The 19090-nt window shown below is 42.7% G+C and overlaps 1 pseudogene; it reads right to left on the bottom strand.

Moving 5' to 3' along the window:
* Positions 1–15483: 15483 nt before the first annotated feature.
* On the bottom strand, positions 15484–15600 carry LOC124803614 (annotated as a pseudogene).
* Positions 15601–19090: the final 3490 nt, after the last annotated feature.

Here is a 19090-nt window from a genome sequence, read left to right as displayed (position 1 = left end):
TGGTTTTGTTTTAGTTACGATCTATCTACACCAAAGGCTAGGAGACAATTGAACCAAGCCCCTTATCTCACGTGACATCCCACATCATCGATATCATACATGGATACCTCCCTTCATCTCTTTCAACCAGTCTCACTTAAGACACTCTTGTGTATTCGTCACAAGGAGAACACGGCGCCGGCCGAAGTGGGCGTGCGGTTAAAGGCGCTGCAGTCTGGAACCGCAAGACCGCTACGGTCGCAGGTTCGAATCCTGCCTCGGGCATGGATGTTTGTGATGTCCTTAGGTTAGTTAGGTTTAACTAGTTCTAAGTTCTAGGGGACTAATGACCTCAGCAGTTGAGTCCCACAGTGCTCAGAGCCAGCCATTGAGAACACGGCAAGTGCAATAACCTATTTTCCCAGAAATGTCGATCACTGGAAGGGAGTTAAAATAAGAGAACACATGTCTCGGGTTATCCGTATGTAATCGACCATTTCTGAGAAAACAATGGTCAATATTTTTGTTGTGACTTGGCAAGACAGCCAAGCCACTAGGAGAGGAAGCCGAAAGGCACGCGTTTAAGCTCAAGCCGGCTGGCGTGAGGTCTGGAACAGTAAAAGGAATAGAGAGTAGCAAAAAAGGTACGTAGCTTCTGGAATACTTAACTTTAATCCATAATTGGTGAACATCGGCCTGACGGTGCATGCATCACAAGATAAATAGCAATTGATAATGGCGCCTTGCTAGGTCGTAGCAAATGACGTAGCTGAAGGCTATGCTAACTATCGTCTCGGCAAATGAGAGCGTAATTTGTCAGTGAACCATCGCTAGCAAAGTCGGCTGTACAACTGGGGCGAGTGCTAGGAAGTCTCTCTAGACCTGCCGTGTGGCGGCGCTCGGTCTGCAATCACTGACAGTGGCGAGACGCGGGTCCGACGTATACTAACGGACCGCGGCCGATTTAAAGGCTACCACCTAGCAAGTGTGGTGTCTGGCGGTGACACCACAAATTTCAAAGCAATCTAGATGCTTTTTATCGGGTGGCCAGTTCAACTGAAGAATTGGAATAGTGGTTAGCGTCGTAGCTTCACACTCTTGCGCCTCGTGTTCAAACCCCGATTATTATTTCCATTTTCTTTTTTTCTTTTTCATTTATCTATTTATGTACGTGGATCGTCTGTACAAGAACGTTCCTTATCACGCTAGGGGATACAATGGTGTTATATCAATCAAAAAATTACAACTGTGTTTCACAATAAGTGTCATAATACGTAATATCTGTGTCTATGATCCATCGCTGTCTGTTCACTATGAGAAATAATTTGGGAATGTTGTGCTTCCGTTACTGACCCTCTGAAGAGGACAAAACGAGCTGGACGGGTCGGAATCGATTGAATTCGAGACCCTCCTTGCAAGCTGCGAAATAAACGGGTATACCTGCTGGCCGACCGAAAACCACTTCCGGTTAACAAGCATTTAACACCACCAATATTACTAACAGAACACACAACAGAGCCGACCGCGGTGGTCTAGCGGTTCTAGGCGGTCCGGAGCCGCGCGACTGCTACGGTCGCAGGTTCGAATTCTGCCTCGGGCATGGATGTGTGTGATGTCCTTAGGTTAGTTAGGTTTAAGTAGTTCTAAGTTCTAGGGGACTGATGACCATAGATGTTAAGTCCCATAGTGCTCAGAGCCATTTGAACCACACAACAGAATTTCACTGAAAACAAAATATTTTCTCATTCATTCATTGTTTTACAAATTCGTGTAGTACTCTTCTACAGACATGGGTATATAAAAAAATAAAATGTAAATAATGATTGGGTTTCGAACACCGGTACAGAAGTGTGAAACCGGAATGCCTACCACTGTGCTACCACTTCCCTGAACCAGTTACGTCAAATTCTTCATGGAAACAGTCGAATATCTATGGATAAAGACACCTATTCTCTTATTTTGACCACTCTTCCACTAAGTGAAATTTCCAGGAAATCAGTTTACAGCACTTACTGCGTTCTCCTTGTCAGTTGGTAGAGCACTTGCCCGCAACAGGAAAAGGTCCTAGCTTCGAGTCACGGTCCGGTACATGCTTTTAATCTGCCAAGAAGTTCCAGATCTGCCCCTATTCTGCTGCAGAGGGAAAATTCTATGCGAAAGTATTTAATTGCTTGAAAGTAATCAGGGTAATTGAAAACCACCAGACAGATATCCTCTAGTACTCTTTGAAATTCTAAGTTGAACATTGAACTTTAAGTTCTGAATGGACTCCTGATTTGCTTTTGCTTGATCTAAATACTCTTGATAGCAACTGAATACTGATCGGTGTTTAAATACATACTCAACAAAACATTAAAATAAAAATAGAAATTAGAAGTCGAATGAAATGTATTTATTTCCCCAAAGAAATCTACAAAATATTCCAATTTGGAAGTAAATACATTCTGTTATTTAGGATTCGCCAGCGAGCGAGAAACAGACTGGCTAGACGATGAGTGACGGGCGAGGCGATAACTCAGTTGATTCATGGGAGATGTAAAGCCAAGCAAGTGGCTAGGGTCAGCAACTTTTTGTCCTCACTGATGGCGCAAAAGTTTCAAATACGTCATATATTCGATTCAGAAGCTGTGGTTTGTACCATGTCGCATCAAGTGCTAATGATCCTCATCAAAATTTTTTAGTAACTAATGGTTACTTCTCTAACAAGTATTAAGATCTAATGTAATATCGACAATAGAAATAGCCTCTTTTAAAATAATTTAATCGTATGAGTGAACCCATTTTGTTTTTGTCTCCCAGAAAATTTTGTTTTGCTACCTACGCCGAAGGGATTAGTTACCCTACTTTGGAAACTGCTAATCTAGCATGCAGTCAAATAAGGCGGAAGACATCGATAACTTTCATTCGGAATTTCTTACATCATGTGAGCTATGGGGTGGGAGAAGAGTGGCAAAAAAATTACTGGTTCAAATGGTTCAAATGGCTCTGAGCACTATGGGACTCAACTGCTGAGGTCATTAGTCCCCTACGACTGAGAACTAGTTAAACCTAACTAACCTAAGGACATCACAAACATCCACGCCCGAGGCAGGATTCGAACCTGCGACCGTAGCGGTCTTGCGGTTCCAGACTGCAGCGCGTTTAACCGCACGGCCACTTCGGCCGGCGAATTACAGTTTTTGTTATTTTGTAAACTAATTGAGTCTGGAGACTTACCATCACATTTTCGTGGAAAGTGCAGCTAAGTGCGAGAAGTATTACACACTTAGCTCAATACCTCATGCGTCGAATCTGCTGACAAGAATAAAATACTGAAGAATAGGAAAGAAAACAGAGGATGTCATGGACTGTGCGGCTGATCCCGGCGGAGGTTCGAGTCCTCCCTCGGGCATGGGTGTGTGTGTTTGTCCTTAGGATAACTTAGGTTAAGTAGTGTCTAAGCTTAGGGACTGATGACCTTAGTAGTTAAGTCCCATAAGATTCCACACACATTTTTTGATAAAATAAGGGAAATCAGAGCTCATACGGAAAGATATAGGTGTTCATTCTTTCCGCGCGCTATACGAGATTGGAATAATAGAGAATTGTGAAGGTGGTTTGATGAACCCTCTGCCAGGCACTTAAATTTGATTTGCTGAGTATCCATGTAGATGTAGACGATCTGTATGGTTGTCATCCGCCACACTCTTGCAGCACAGCGGTATATAGACCACCTTTTGTTGCCCTTCATTGCAAGTCATCCTACGCTTATATTTCAGCAAGATAATGTCCGCTCGCACACAGAAAGGGTTTATACTCCTTGTCTTTGTGCTTGCTAAACCGTATCTTGGCCGCAGGATCGCCGAATCTCTCCGCAATTGAGAACGTTTGGAACATTATGGCGATGGGCCACCAACCAGCTCAGGATTTTGACGATCTAACGCGCCAGTTGCGCAGAATTTGACACGGTATCCCTCAGGAGGACATCCAACAGTTCTGTTAACCAACGCCAATCTGAATAACTGCTTGCATGATGGTCGGAGGTGGACAACCGCGTTATTGACTTGCTCAATTTGTGGAGCTTTTTCTCTTGAATAAATCTTCCAATTTTTCTAAAATTTTAATGATTTGTTTGTGTATGCACATCGCATCTACTGATTTTCGTCCCATTGGATAATTCCTTCATGGTGCGTACGTTTTTTGTTAGGGTGTACAGGGTGGTCCATCGATAGCGACCGGGCCAAATATCTCACGAAATAAACATCAAACGAAAAAACTACAAAGAACGAAACTCGTCTAGCTTGAAGGGGGAAACCAGAAGGCGCTATGGTTGGCCCGCTAGATGGCGCTGCCATAGGTCAAACGGATATAACTGCGTTTTTTAAATAGGAACCCCCATTTTTATTACATATTCATGTACTACGTAAAGAAATATGAATGTTTTAGTTGGACCACTTTTTTCGCTTTGCGATAGATGGCGCTGTAACAGTCACAAACGAAGAAGTACGTAACATTCCGCCAGTGCGGACGGTATTTGCTTCGTGAGACATTACCCGTGTTAAAATGGACCGTTTATCAACTGCGGAAATGGTCGATATCGTGTTGATGTATGGCTATTGTGATCAAAATCCCCAACGGGTGTGTGCTATGTATGCTGCTCGGTATCCTGGACGACATCACCCAAGTGTCCGGACCGTTCGCCGGATAGTTACGTTATTTAAGGAAACAGGAACTGTTCAGCCATATGTGAAACGTCAACTACGACCTGCAACAAATGATGATGCCCAAGTAGGTGTTTTAGCTGCTGTCGCGGCTAATCCGCACATCAGTAGCAGACAAATTGCGCGAGAATCGGGAATCTCAAAAACGTCCGTGTTGAGAATGCTACATCAACATCGATTGCACCCGCACCAATTTCTGTGCACCAGGAGTTGCATGGCGACGACTTTGAACGTCGTGTACAGTTCTGCCAGTGGGCACAAGAGAAATTACGGGACGATGTCAGAGTTTTGGCACGCGTTCTATTTAGCAACGAAGCGTCATTCACCAACAGCGGTAACGTAAACCGGCATAATATGCACTATTGGGCCAGGGAAAATCCACGACGGCTGCAACAAGTGGAACTACAGCGACCATGGCGGGTTAATGTATGGTTCGGCATTATGGGAGGAAGGATAATTGGCCCCCATTTTATCGATGGCAATCTAAGTGGTGCAATGTAAGCTGATTTTCTACGTAATGTTCTACCGAAGTTACTACAAGATGTTTCACTGCATGACAGAATGGCGATGTACTTCCAACATGATGGATGTCCGGCACATAGCTCGCGTGCGGTTGAAGCGGTATTGAATAGCATATTTCATGACAAGTGGATTGGTCGACGAAGCACGATACTATGGCCCGCACGTTCACCGGATATTACGTCCCCGGATTTCTTTTTGTGGGGAAAGTTGAAGGATATTTGCTATCGTGACTTACCGACAACGCCTGACAACATGCGTCAGCGCATTGTCAATGCATGTGCGAACATTACTGAAGGCGAACTACTCGCTGTTGAGAGGAATGTCGTTACACGCATAGCCAAATGCATTGATATTGACGGACGTCATTTTGAGCATTTATTGCATAATGTGGTATTTACAGGTAATCACGCTGTAACAGCACGCGTTCTCAGAAATGGTAAGTTCAAAAAGGTACATGTATCACATTGGAAAAACCGAAATAAAATGTTCAAACGTACCTACGTTCTGCATTTGAATTTGAAGAACCTACCTGTTACCAACTGTTCGTCTAAAATTGTGAGCCATATGTTTGTGACTATTACAGCGCCATCTAACACAAAGCGAAAAAAGTGATGCAACTGAAACATTCATATTTCTTTACGTATTACACGAACATTAATAAAAAATGGGGGTTCCTATTCAAAAAAAAGTTGATATCCGTTTGACCTATGGCAGCACCATCTAGCGGGCCAACCATAGCGCCATCTGGTTTCCCCCTTCAAGCTAGATAAGTTTCGTTCTTTGTAGTTTTTTCGTTTGACGCTTATTTCGGGAGATATTTGGCCCGGTCACGATCAATGGACCACCCTGTATAATAAAATGATGTATGAAGCTGGATAATATCAAGCAATTTTATGATGTAGCTTGAAGTATCTGTTATGTTACACGGAAATTTTGGTTGTAATGGACGAATAGCTTGCTTCCGAAGCTATAGTAGAAATGTCGATAGATTGTTTGTGGTCGTTCTTTGACTGATGGGAAGAGCGGTAAATTTAACAGGACTGTCCGTGTTGCTGAACCCTGAGTGATAACTTTGTGAGACGAAGAGCACAGGCGCTTGTCAGTGTTTCAGTGTTTTGGATGGTGGACTTCCCAGGGCTCCGGGAGCCGCCGCGCGGAAGGGCAGCTGCCTTGAGACACAAGCGAGGGCAACGCGCCGGGAAGGACTCTGTGGACGTGGCCGCCGCTCTCCCGGACACCTCCGGTAACTACACCTCGGCTGTGCACCAGTGGCTGCGCCAGAGTCACTACAAAGTCATCTCCCCGCAGCAGTACAGGCAGGTGCGTCTTCGTGGGCTTAAGGTCTGCATCAAACTCTCTGGTGCAAACTGTGTGTTTAATGTGCAGATGCTTGTTGAAGTGACTAGGAGTTTTCTCAGCAAATAAGCAGGACTCTTCCGTATAAGCAGGGCCGTTTCTGTCATTAGGCCAGACCAGTTGGCCGCCTAGGGCGGCAAAATTTTAGGGGTGGGAAAGGTCGGAAATAATTAATTTAAAATCAAACAGCAAAAAATAGAGCAAATGAAGAGTAAAAAAATGAAAAAGAGGAAAAACTGAAACATCGAATTCTTTTCAAAAGCACATGGAAGAGTTACTTAATAAGTCTTGACTTACTTGTACGAAAGTAAACACGTTGTCTCCACCTACCTCAGAACTAAAGCAGCCGCTACTGAGTACTAAACGGAAACAAACATGACCTTGATTCATCTTTATGATATGAAAATAGTATCTGTTTTTTCGGACAAGTCCGAATGAACAGATACCATCGGTGACCACGCAGCGCTCTAGAATTAAGTGATAATTAAATCAAGACCATAAGCTGTCGACAGGCGTTGATACACATCAACGGGGACGGTTGAAAATGTGTGCCCCGACTGGGACTCGAACTCGAGATCTCCTGCTTACATGGCAGATGCTCTATCCATCTGAGCCTCCGAGAGCAAAGAGAATAGTGCGACTCCAGGGACTTATTCGTAGCACGCTCCCCGTGAGACCCACATTCCCAACTTAATGTCCACACACTACATTCGTAGTGTCCCTGCCCATTACACTCATTACTCGCGGCAGACAATCTTACCGAGTCCCGTAAGAGTTCGGGCAATAGGTGTGCATCCACACAGAAGAAGAAGGTCAATGTCCAGTTATCCTAAACTATATGAAAATGGTATCTGTTCTTTCGGATATGTCCGAAAGAACAGATACCATCGGTGACCATGCAGCGCTCTAGAATGAAATGATAATTAAATCAAGACCATAAGCTGTCGACAGGCATTGATATACAACAATGGGGACAGTTCAAAATCTGTCCGAAAGAACAGATACCATCTTCATATTGGTAAGGCTCAGTGGCCATTAACCTCTTTTTTCTGTGCGGGTGCACACGTATTGCCCGACCTCTTACGGGAGTCGGTAAGATTGTCTGCCGCGAGTAATGAGTGTAAAGGGCAGGGACACTACGAATGTAGTGTGTGGACATTAAGTTGGGAATGTCGGTCTCACGGGGAGCGTGTAAGGGATAAGTCCCTAAGTCCCTGCAGTCGGACTATCCCCTGTGCCCTCAGTGGCTCAGATATTCAAAAATGGCTCTGAGCACTATGCGACTTAACTTCTGAGGTCATCAGTCGCCCAGAACTTAGAACTAATTAAACCTAACTAACCTAAGGACATCACACACATCCATGCCCGAGGCAGGATTCGAACCTTAGACCGTAGCGGTCGCTCGGTTCCAGACTGTAGCGCCTAGAACCGCACGGCCACTCCGGCCGGTTGGCTCAGATGGATAGAGCGTCTGCCATGTAAGCAGGAGATCCCGGGTTCGAGTCCCGGTCGGGGCACACTTTTTCAACTGTCCCCTTTGATGTATATCAACGTTTATCGACAGTGTAGGGTCTTGATTTAATTATCATTTGATTCATCTTGTCGAACGCTGGAGCGGGACACACGCGCTGGCCTGCGATCATGTTGTAACTTGATACTATATCTTCCTCAGTCCTCCTCGATGTTTTTGTCGCTACAGATCACATTTAGACAAATACACCATCCATGCCTCACTGGGATTCGAATCCAGACCCATCTCGGACGGATGATCAGAAGCCGTTTAATTAGACCACTGCGCCACCGAGAAAAGTTGTAGAACTCTCAATAGAAAGTGCAAACAAGGCTTCATTTATTTATTTAATCTCAAGGAAGTGGCTGCTGAAAAAGATGAGATTTACTCCTCATTCTAAAAATATTTTAATTAAAACCGATGTCCTAGTTCGTTTCTTTAGTATGTCTGTCATCAGTATAGCACAATTTCTAAATTCAAGGAAAATTCATATGCATAAAAAAATAGTTCCACAACTTTGTTGGTCCATTTTCTTGTAATTAAATAAAAGTAAGTGATGGCAGATTCGCTTGCACTGGTACATTCATTAGACTTCTAGTTTAAACTGTTCAGCACATTCTTCCCGTTTCGATTATTTTGGGGAATTTCAAAACTGAGGGCAGGAAACAAAAAATTTAGAACGTTTGTTGTCCTCAATAAGTTTTAAAGGCATTGCGAACGAGGGATGAAAATTGAGAATTGTCCCCAGAAAATGAGGACGTCTGGCCACCTTAGGTTAATGATTAAAAGTATAGTAGGAGATCTACATTGTTGTGCCGTTGGATGTTGCTGATGGTGGAGGGGAAGGGGGATATCAGGAAGACAACTGGTAATAAAAGAAGAGGGGGACAGCATTTTTCACTTCTCGCCTAGGGCGGCAAAACACGTAACAACTGCCCAATGTAAACGCATCAGTTAAAGCAATAATGCTCTATTGAGGCAACTGCAGTAACTGAAAGGCGATATGAAGCTCCACTGAGCGTCTTTCTATAGTGGCCGCGGTTGCGGCGAGGTACCTGCTTGCAGCATGTGTCGTCAGATGCCAAACCTGGCCAGTGCGGGTTGCACTCAGAAGTCTTCTCTTTTTTCTCTTCAGGCATTGTGTGATATTGCCTATTACAGAACCATCATTGCCGGGGGAGTCTGTCACTCTCCATTCTTTCTAGGTGTTCATTCCGTTTTCTCCTATACTTTAGAATTTTGTCATGTAGGCTAAACAGTTTTGGTTCTTTTGTAATATCTTGATTCCTTAGTCCATCTTCATTTCTTCCACCTGAATACAGCTTTCTCGCTTTTTGTTAATCATCCAAGTCTCGCTTCCATAGAGCAGTATGGATACTGCAGCTGTTTTGTAGAATTGGAAGTATTTTTCCTAATTTTGTTTTTAAGGATTCCAATAATTGTTGCATGATACTTACTTTCCGCAAAGCCTTGGCAGGCATCATCAGCTTGAAAATGGCATCTGTATCTTTTGCGAAAGACGCCTACGACCGTTTGCATCAGCAAATATCACTACGAAATTTCTGATTATTTGTTAACTTTAAGTTGAAAGTTTGAATAACTTAACTGGAATGGTAACGGTAATAAGACGTTGCTGTGAGACCAAGCTAAGAATTTTATATAACAGCGACATTTTATTCAATAAAATCATGAACATAACTCCTTGATCACTCACTTCACTTAAAAGTACGGTTATATGGAATGCTAGCCCCTCATCAGTGATTAAAAAAAAGAAATAGCAGATTTATGCAACCTGATTATCTGTCCTATCTAAGATGACTATAGGAGCCATCACGCTGAGCGTCTATACTGACGAGTCTCAGCAGGGAATGCCTAACCGTCTCCCCTCGTCCGGGGTCCACACACGGTGGCCGGAAGGGCTCAGAGAGTCTGCACAGCGGCTGTTTGCCAACCTAAGGGGAGCAACGTATGTCTCTCTGGTCCAGTGCAGTCGCACTCTACTTCATGCGATGGTTGGCTAAACTGCATCTCCACATTCAGAGAACCCACAGCAAACAGCCCACGCATAAGTCAGCAGACGACCCACATTCACATTTGCAGACTATACTAAGAGTGATAATGCAACATAATTCCGGATAGAAATTCCCTGAGTGTCGGAAGGGCACCCAGGTGTGTTTTGAACATCTGGCTGTTGCATCAAATGGTTCAAATGGCTCTGACCACTATGGGACTTAACATCTATGGTCATCAGTCCCCTAGAACTTAGAACTACTTAAACCTAACTAACCTAAGGACATCACACAACACCCAGCCATCACGAGGCAGAGAAAATCCCTGACCCCGCCGGGAATCGAACCCGGGAACCCGGGCGTGGGAAGCGAGAACGCTACCGCACGACCACGACCTGCGGACGCTGTTGCATCAAGCCATGTAGCGGCTCACATGAAGCCGTTACATTGTTCCGCATACCTAGCCGGATTTGCTAAGTTTAATTTTCATATTTTTGCTGTAGCCATACGTCACCTGACATCCTAAGTAACTGAAGTACCGGGTGATCAAAAAATCAATATAAATTTGAAAACTGAATAAATCACGGAATAATGTAGATAGAGAGGTACAAATTGACACACATGTTTGGAATGACGTAAGGTTTTATTAGAACAAAAAAAAAATACAAAAGTTCAAAAAATGTCCGACAGATGGCGCTTCATCTGATCAGAATAGCTATAATTAGCATAACAAAGTAAGACAAAGCAAAGATGATGTTCTTTACAGGAAATCCTCAATATGTCCACCATCATTCCTCAACAATAGCTGTAGTCGAGGAATGATGTTGTGAACAGCACTGTAAAGCATGCCCAGAGTTATGGTGAGGCATTGGCGTCGGATGTTGTCTTTCAGCATCCCTAGAGATGTCGGTCGATCACGATACATTTGCGACTTCAGGTAACCCCAAAACCAATAATCGCACGGACTGAGGTCTGGGGACCTGGGAGGCCAAGCATGACGAAAGTGACGGCTGAGCACACGACCATCACCAAACGATGCGCACAAGACATCTTTCACGCATCTAGCAATATGGGGTGGAGCGCCTGGCTCTAATAAAATCCCATGGCATTCCAAGCATGTGTGTCAATTTTGACCTCTCTATTTACATTATTCAGTGGTTTATTAAGTTTTAAAACTTATACTGACCTTTTGATCACCCGGTACTTTACTTCTTCTAAAATCTTTTGATCTACCACTAATTTGGTTATAATGTGTTCTTTCGCCATAAGGGCCATTGTTTTAGATTTTCTGTTGCGATCTCCGTGTTTAATTCAACACTTACTTGTTTGAGTAAGTAAATTCTTTTCTCAAGGTCCTCTTCTTTATCTACTTGGATCACTGCATCGTCAACACGTAGTAAGTTATTTAAAAAAGTCCTCCTGTCTAGGTATATATTTAGTTACTGAAATTATGTTTTCGATATATACATTAATCCATGTGAGTAAATGTTAAACTTGGGGAGATATAGCAGCGTTGTCGTACTTCTTTATTAGTTTGTATCTCATTAGTCATTTTTCCGTTGAGATCTCGAGTGACAGCCGTGTTCTGATACAGACTTTTTATCACATTTACCAGCTGTTTCGGATATCGACGATTCGTCACTATCTTCCGAAGTTTCTATCTTTTGACATTGTCAAAAACCTTTTTAAAAATCTATAAAAGCAATGTGTGTTTCTTTCTTAATTCTCTGAGTTTTTGTATTACCTGTTGTAAAATAAAAACTGCATCTATCGTAGAGCGTTCTTTCCTTAAACCCATTTGTTCCTCATGCAGTACTACTTCCGTTATGTTTCTAAATCTTGTACTTAAAATCATATCAGACATCTTGTATGCTGGGCCTAGTAAACTTATTCCTCTCTAGTTAATAAATAGGATCCTGTCTCCTTTTTTAAAAAAAATTGGCATCTCCGTGTCTTTGGAGGTGCACTTGCCCTTCCAACATTCGTTTAAGCGATGTAGCACCATGCCTACACATTTTAGCAATTCAGCATTAATACCATCTCTTGCTGTCACTTTTCTGTTCTTAAAAGATGTTGAGGCAGATTTTATTTCGTCAGACTGCCAATGGAAAATAGCACCAGAGCTACCAACTGAACACATGCGAAGCTACCTGCAGGCAAACTGCCTAACCTTCAATGGTGACTGATTGAGAGCCACTGCATGAGTAATGGAATAAACTCACACCAAATCTTACTCCATGTGATACGGGCTTATCCCTTCATAATTTCCACCTGTCACCCTAGCTACAGCATGGCGTGCGAGCCTGTTGTGACTCGACGTGATGTTAGCGATTTTTATTCACAAATAAAGCTGCTTACTTAGCATTGCTCAATCATAGATTTCAAAATATGTTGCGTAACACCCCTCCCATCACTTATCTGGTTTTGGTGTGTGTTCACCCCATGCAATTGACTAACAGATCAACAGAGAGTGCAAAACTGCCGCAATGTCGGATAACACAAAGAAAGTAATAAGGCCCTGTGACTCCTGATTGAACTGCATGGCAGTGTTGACATTAATTAATTAAGAATTGATCCCTCTTAATTAAAACAGGCGTGCAAGTTTTTGTTATATTAAGCTATTGAACACCGGATGCAAATGTTGAACATAAAATTAATTAAGAAAGTGACTTGGGATTACAACTACTTCATTGAAAACAGATGCAGTCGATTAGCACAGATTTATTTTAACTCACGACCTTCAATCATCACATTACATGACTCTCCTAACAGGCAGTGGTAATAAATTGCGTCTGGGTGGAGTAAAGCGCGATAAATCAAAAGTAATTCCTATCGACTGCCCCAGGCGTAATGCGAAGTGCGAGAAGAATTCTACAATACACGGCTCATGAAACCCTCGTGGAAACTTTGCCGACGTGATCCAACAAATTAATCAGTGGCCGGAGCGGGCGCAATATCACCGAATTCAGCGTGGCGGGGCGTCGTCGTTATGCGGACGTCGACCGACCTCATGGTGCTGCAATGCTGCGCTCGTCTATTCACTTCTAGCTATCTTGCTCAGTACATAGCTGAACGAAAACTTTCTGTCTCCAAGCTCAATCGTTCCGTTTGCTAAGTCCTAAACTGCAGAGATGCTCACTCTCTCTCAGGCAAGCTGAGTAAAGAATGCCACGTCCGCACTCTAGGCAATCTGGGAACGGAAGACCAGTACGGAGACTTCTCCCAGTCCGCTCTTCGCCTCGGTTTCCCCTCCAGCAAAATCACTTAAGTCAATTGCAGCGCAAGTCGCGTTAATTATGCGTCGCTTCCCAGCGCCGACCAATGCCTGCTCTGGGAAGTGAACAAATTCCCACAAAATTTCCCTTCCTCTCAACTTCTGCTATTTAGCTCCTCCCAGGCCACCCATCAAGGTTAGCGTCTGCACAGAACACTAATTTTTCCGAAATTCTGACTCTCAGGAGAGTACTTCAAATTCCTTGGTCCTACATTCCCATCGGAGGCCGGTGTATTTCATTCTGTCGCTCTTCACCTGATCTACTTCAGACTCTGCGGACCGTGAATTCAGCGTGAAGTTGCTATAGTCACGAACACGCATATTTTGACCTCTGTTGACCGCTCCACACCAGAATGGGGTCAACCACCCACTCACTGTCACTCATCTTAAGGCAGCTGGAGGCCGCGCCCCGTTACCGCTTTCTCAGAGCTTGAGCTGCCATAAGCTGCCTATTGTCGCTTCCCTTCGCCGCTCCCCAGCCAGCCATGGACATTTCTGAATACTTCCCTGGGATAAACTAGCCTCCAGTAAATCGACGCGTTTCCACAAAGTTCTCATGTCGTGTGAATTACTTTAAAACCATCACCCGACATTAATTATTCCAATATGTCCATACTATACCCTCTACAAGATGCATTGTGCCTTGTCAGTTATTTTTGTTCAGCCCTACTGTTCACTCAACGTGAGTTAGGTGATCTTTAATGACTTCATGTAAGGGGCATAGTTCTTGCTGTCTTAGAGTTGATTTACTGGAAAGAGGAGCATTCATTGGATAAAGACTGTTTCAGATCTTTTTTTTCCCTATTAGATCGTTGCTTTAATTAAATTGCTCAACATCATTCTAAGGCCACAGTACCTTTTCCTTGATAGTGAGCTATGTATATATGACTTTGGCTGAAATTTCTCCAGATCTAGCAGAATAATGTTTACATATCATCCTTCCCCTTCCCTACTCTCGCCGGCCTCTGTAGGGGTATTAGCAGTATCCTAGACCAATAGCCCTTTTTTACATACAGTAAGACATGTGTGTATCAAATTTGGTTGAAACAGTTCCAGTCGTTTTATGGTTATGCTTACCTGTTAGCACTTTCCCGTAGCCCCAGAAAGGTGTTGTAGGTTTGTGATACTTCTCCTCACCCCCCCCCCCCCCCCCTTGCCCTTCCGTATTTCCTTCCAGATAAGAAAAATGTTCAAATTTGTGTGAATTCTTAAGGGACCAATCTGAAGAGGTCATCGCTACCTAGACTCACACACTACTTAAACTAACCTATGCTAAGAACAACACACACACACATGCCCGAAGGAGGACTCGAACCTCCGGCGGGAGTCAGTGACATGGCGCCTCTAACTGCATGGCCACTCCTCGTGGCTTTCCAGATAACAAATCACCTGTGAACAAAGCTCGTTAGGAAACATTTGAGGTATTTCGTAACTATGCACCACACATATTGTTGTTTGGTGTTTGCATGTAAGCATATTCGGGATGTCAAAATTATGCAAGCCCTAGATGGTGGTAAACTGAATGGTTAAGATGAGCAATCAAATGATCGAAAATCATTACTTGTATTGCTAGGAGGTATTGAAATTACCCTCTCCATTGACTTCGGTGACTACTTTAAAAAGTAGCAGTTGTCTATTATCTATGATGGAGATTACCATTTCTTGCAGTTCATGGCTGGTTGCCAAATGAAGAGCATTACCCGTTACAAATTTTGGAGAGAGGTCTTTAATGCCTAGTGAGGTGTAGTGTCCCAAAGGGAAAAGTATGTACAGAGAAAAGTTCGCAGTAGTGGTCATCCTAATTGGGAGAAATTACTCGCTGAACCTACAAACGCACAAGTAACTTTGTCATTCGATCCGCTGAAAGCTGGCCAAGGCTCGGATTATTCGACCAGTACATTATGAGGTGACCAGGTGCGATCGTGTGGAAGCACTCCGTCTTCAGGCCACAAATGGCCCATCGGGACCATCCGACCGCCGTGTCATCCTCAGATCGAGGATGCAGATAGGAGGGGCGTGTGGTCAGCACACTGCTCTCCCAGTCATTATGATGGTTTTCTTTGACCGGAGTCGCTACTATTCGGTCGAGCAGCTCCTCAATTGGCATCACGAGGCTGCGTGCACCCCGAAAAATGGCAACAGCGCATGGCGGCTGGATGGTCACCCATCCAAGTGCCGGCCACGCCCGACAGCGCTTAACTTCGGTGATCTCACGGGAACCGGTGTATCCACTGTGGTAAGGCCGTTGCCGATCGTGTGGAAGGAGCTTCATTAATAAACAAGGTCATACTGCTCGTGAAATGCATAATTCGAAGACTACAGCGTGAAGAGTACTGGTAGGGCAGCTTTCATTAATAACATAAGCAAGATCTGGGACCACATGATTTATAACTCAGAGTTCAGTTCTCTCAACGGGTTACCTTTTACGGCATGGATTGAGACAGGCAAACGTCTCTTTGAACAGTCGCTATGAACACACACACACACACACACACACACACACACACACACACACACACACAGACACACACACACACATATATATATATATATATATATATATATATATATATATATATATATATATTGTTGTTCTGGTCTTCAGTCCTGCGACTGGTTTTTTGATGCAGCTCTCCACGCTACCCTATCCTGTGCAAGCTTCTTCATCTCCCAGTACGTACTGCAGCCTACATCCTTCTGAATCTCCTTAGTGTATTCATCTCTTGGTCTCCCTCTACGATTTTTACCTTCCACGCTACCCTCCAATACTAAATTGGTGATTCCTTGCTGCTTCAGAATATGTCCTACCAACCGATCCCTTTTCTAGTCAAGTTGTGCCACAAACTCCTCTTCTCCCCAATCCTATTCAGTACCTCCTCATTAGTTATGTGATCTACCCATCTAATCTTCAGCATTCTTCTGTAGCACCTCATTTCGAAAGCTTCTATTCTCTTCTTGTCCAAACTATTTATCGTCCATGTTTCACTTCCATACATGGCTACACTCCACACAAATACTTTCAGAAACGACTTCCTGATACTTAAATCTATACTCGATGTTAACAAATTTCTCTTCTTGAGAAACGCTTTCCTTGCCTTTGCTAGTCTGCATTTTATATCCTGTCTACTTCGACCATCATCAGTTATTTTGCTCCCCAAATAGCAAAACTCCTTTACTACTTTAAGTGTCTCATTTCCTAATCTAATTCCCTCAGCATCATCCGACTTAATTCGACTACATTCCATTATCCTCGTTTTGCTTTTGTTGATGTTCATCTTATATCCTCCTTTCAAGAACATGTCCATTCCTTTGCTGTCACTGACAGAATTACGTCATCGGTGAACCTTAAAGTATATATATGTGTGGACTAGTGTAGCAGGGGATACATCCCGTCGGCTTTGGACAATGACGTCACAAGTCGCCAAACGAGAAGCGATTCTTCTTAGTGTTGTAGCTCCCTTCAGTAGCTGATAAGTGTTTTTTGGCTTTTTAAAAAAAAATCTCACGAGATAGAATAAACAGATCTACTTTATTAAACAATCAGTAAAAAAACGAAACTGAAACATAACAGCAAAAGCGAAAATGGTAAACTGCTCTCTGGCGACTTGTGACGTCATTGTCCAAAGCCGACGGGTTGTATCCCCTGCTACACTAGACCCTATATATATATATAAATATATATATATATATATATATATATATATATATATATATATATATGTGTGTGTGTGTGTGTGCGTGTGTGTGTGTGTGTGTGTGTGTGTATGTGTGTCAGTAGAAAACTAAATATTCATTTCTAACCAGTTCATTACACCGACTTTGGGGAATAGATCAGTTCTAACTCCACACAAATAAGTACACGTTAAATAATACTCGCGCCACAACTTATATTAGAAGTAGACTAAAGAAACCCAAACTTAAGCATTTGCAGATTTAGAGGAAAATTTTGACAATGCTGACTTACAGTCTTCGAACTTTTGAAGGTGGCACGTTTTAAATAAGGTGAGTGGAAGGTTAGCTGTAACTATCACAAAAACGGAACGGCAGTTATGGCTGGAGGGGCTGAAAGGGAAGCAGTGGTTGAGAATGGAATGAGACAAAGTTGTAGCTATGCCGCGGTGTTATAAAGCATGCGGTGTTATAAAGCAAGCAGTAACGGAAATCAAGGAGAAATTTCGAAAGAGAATTAAAGTTCAGGCTGAAAAAATAAAGAATTGAGCTTTGGTGTAATTGTGTCAGAGACGGCAAACGACTTGGAAGAGCAGTTGAAGGGAATGGATGTTGTTTTGAAAGGAAGTGATGCGTTGAACATCAAGAAAAGTAAAACAATGGAATGTAGTCGAATGTGAAAATTAGATTAGGAAATGAGACACTAAAAGTTGTAGATGAGTTAAGCTATTTGGGAAGCAAAATGCCTGATGATGGCCAAAGTACAGAGGCTATGAAAACAGTCTGGCAGTGAAAAGAAAAAGAATTTCTGAAAAAGAGGAACTTGTTTACCTCTGATATAAATTTAAATATTAGAAAATCTGTTATGGAAGTATTTGTACGGAGTGTAGCCATGCATTGACGTGAAAAGTGGACGATAAACAGATTAGACAAGAAGAGAATAGAAGACTTTGAAATGTTGTGCTAGAGGAGAATACCGGATATTAGATGGGTAGATCACGTAACTAATGATGAGGTACTGAATAGAATTGGGGACACACGAAATTTGTGGCACAACGTGACTAAAAGAAGGGATCGGTTGATAGGACATACTCGTATTCCGAGGGAATTCGAGGGAAGTGAAGGGGATAAAAACTGTAGGCTGAGGCCAATAGATGAATACAGTAAACAGATTCTGTAGGATGTTAGTTGCAGTACTTATTCGGAGAGTGAAAGACTTACACAGGCTAAAGTAGCGTGGAGTGCTGCATCAGCCAATTTTCAGACTGAAGACCACAACTATTCCTCATCTCAAAGTACTCACTTTAGCATTCTTTAGCTCTATACTATTTAACCAGAGAATTTTGCAACACTCTTAGTTCCTTTGAAAGAATGTAAGATTATTTATTAGCTAGGTATGTACCCTAGGTCTTATGATATTATATATTAAAAAAATAATAAAAAATACTGAACCAAGAGAACCTCCATTGCCCAGTAATAGACTAACTAAAGATATAATCTCTGTGCGCAAAAGAGAGAAATGTACATGTTAGATACCGTTGCTGTCAAACGACAGCTTAATATAAAAGTTGTGATTACATCCTGTGAGTAACTGGATATAGCAAACACTGTACCTCATTTGGTACAGAGAGCTCTTCAGAATAGTTCAAATTAGCTCTGGAACACAGTGTGAAATGACTATTGATAGTCAAATTATGAACATAGTTTATTTTATTTTGGCTCCACTCACCTGCTGTAATCCCACGAAGGCTATATAGTTTGTACAAATTAAAAAAAAATCAATAAGATCGTTGAACAGATTACAGCGTTCTCTTTGTAACTGTAATTTATTTTTTGTCACGGTCAGCTTCTGAGTAAATAGTCAGAACGGTTCTTCGTCTTTCAGCACGTCTCGTTCAGGAAAATCAGTGAATATCGTCATTGTAACAGATTAGAAATATTTTTGCCATCTCAACGTAATTTCTTTTCTCGCAGCATCGAAAATATTACGCATTAAAAATGCAGGGGATGGAAAAACCCCAGAGATAGTGTCTTAGTGGTATAAAATTACAGTTTACTATTATATGAAGTG

The sequence above is a fragment of the Schistocerca piceifrons genome, chromosome 6 (genome assembly GCF_021461385.2).
Source record: "Schistocerca piceifrons isolate TAMUIC-IGC-003096 chromosome 6, iqSchPice1.1, whole genome shotgun sequence".
Lineage (NCBI taxonomy): Eukaryota > Metazoa > Arthropoda > Insecta > Orthoptera > Acrididae > Schistocerca > Schistocerca piceifrons.
This window is presented reverse-complemented; position numbering and strand designations above follow the sequence as displayed.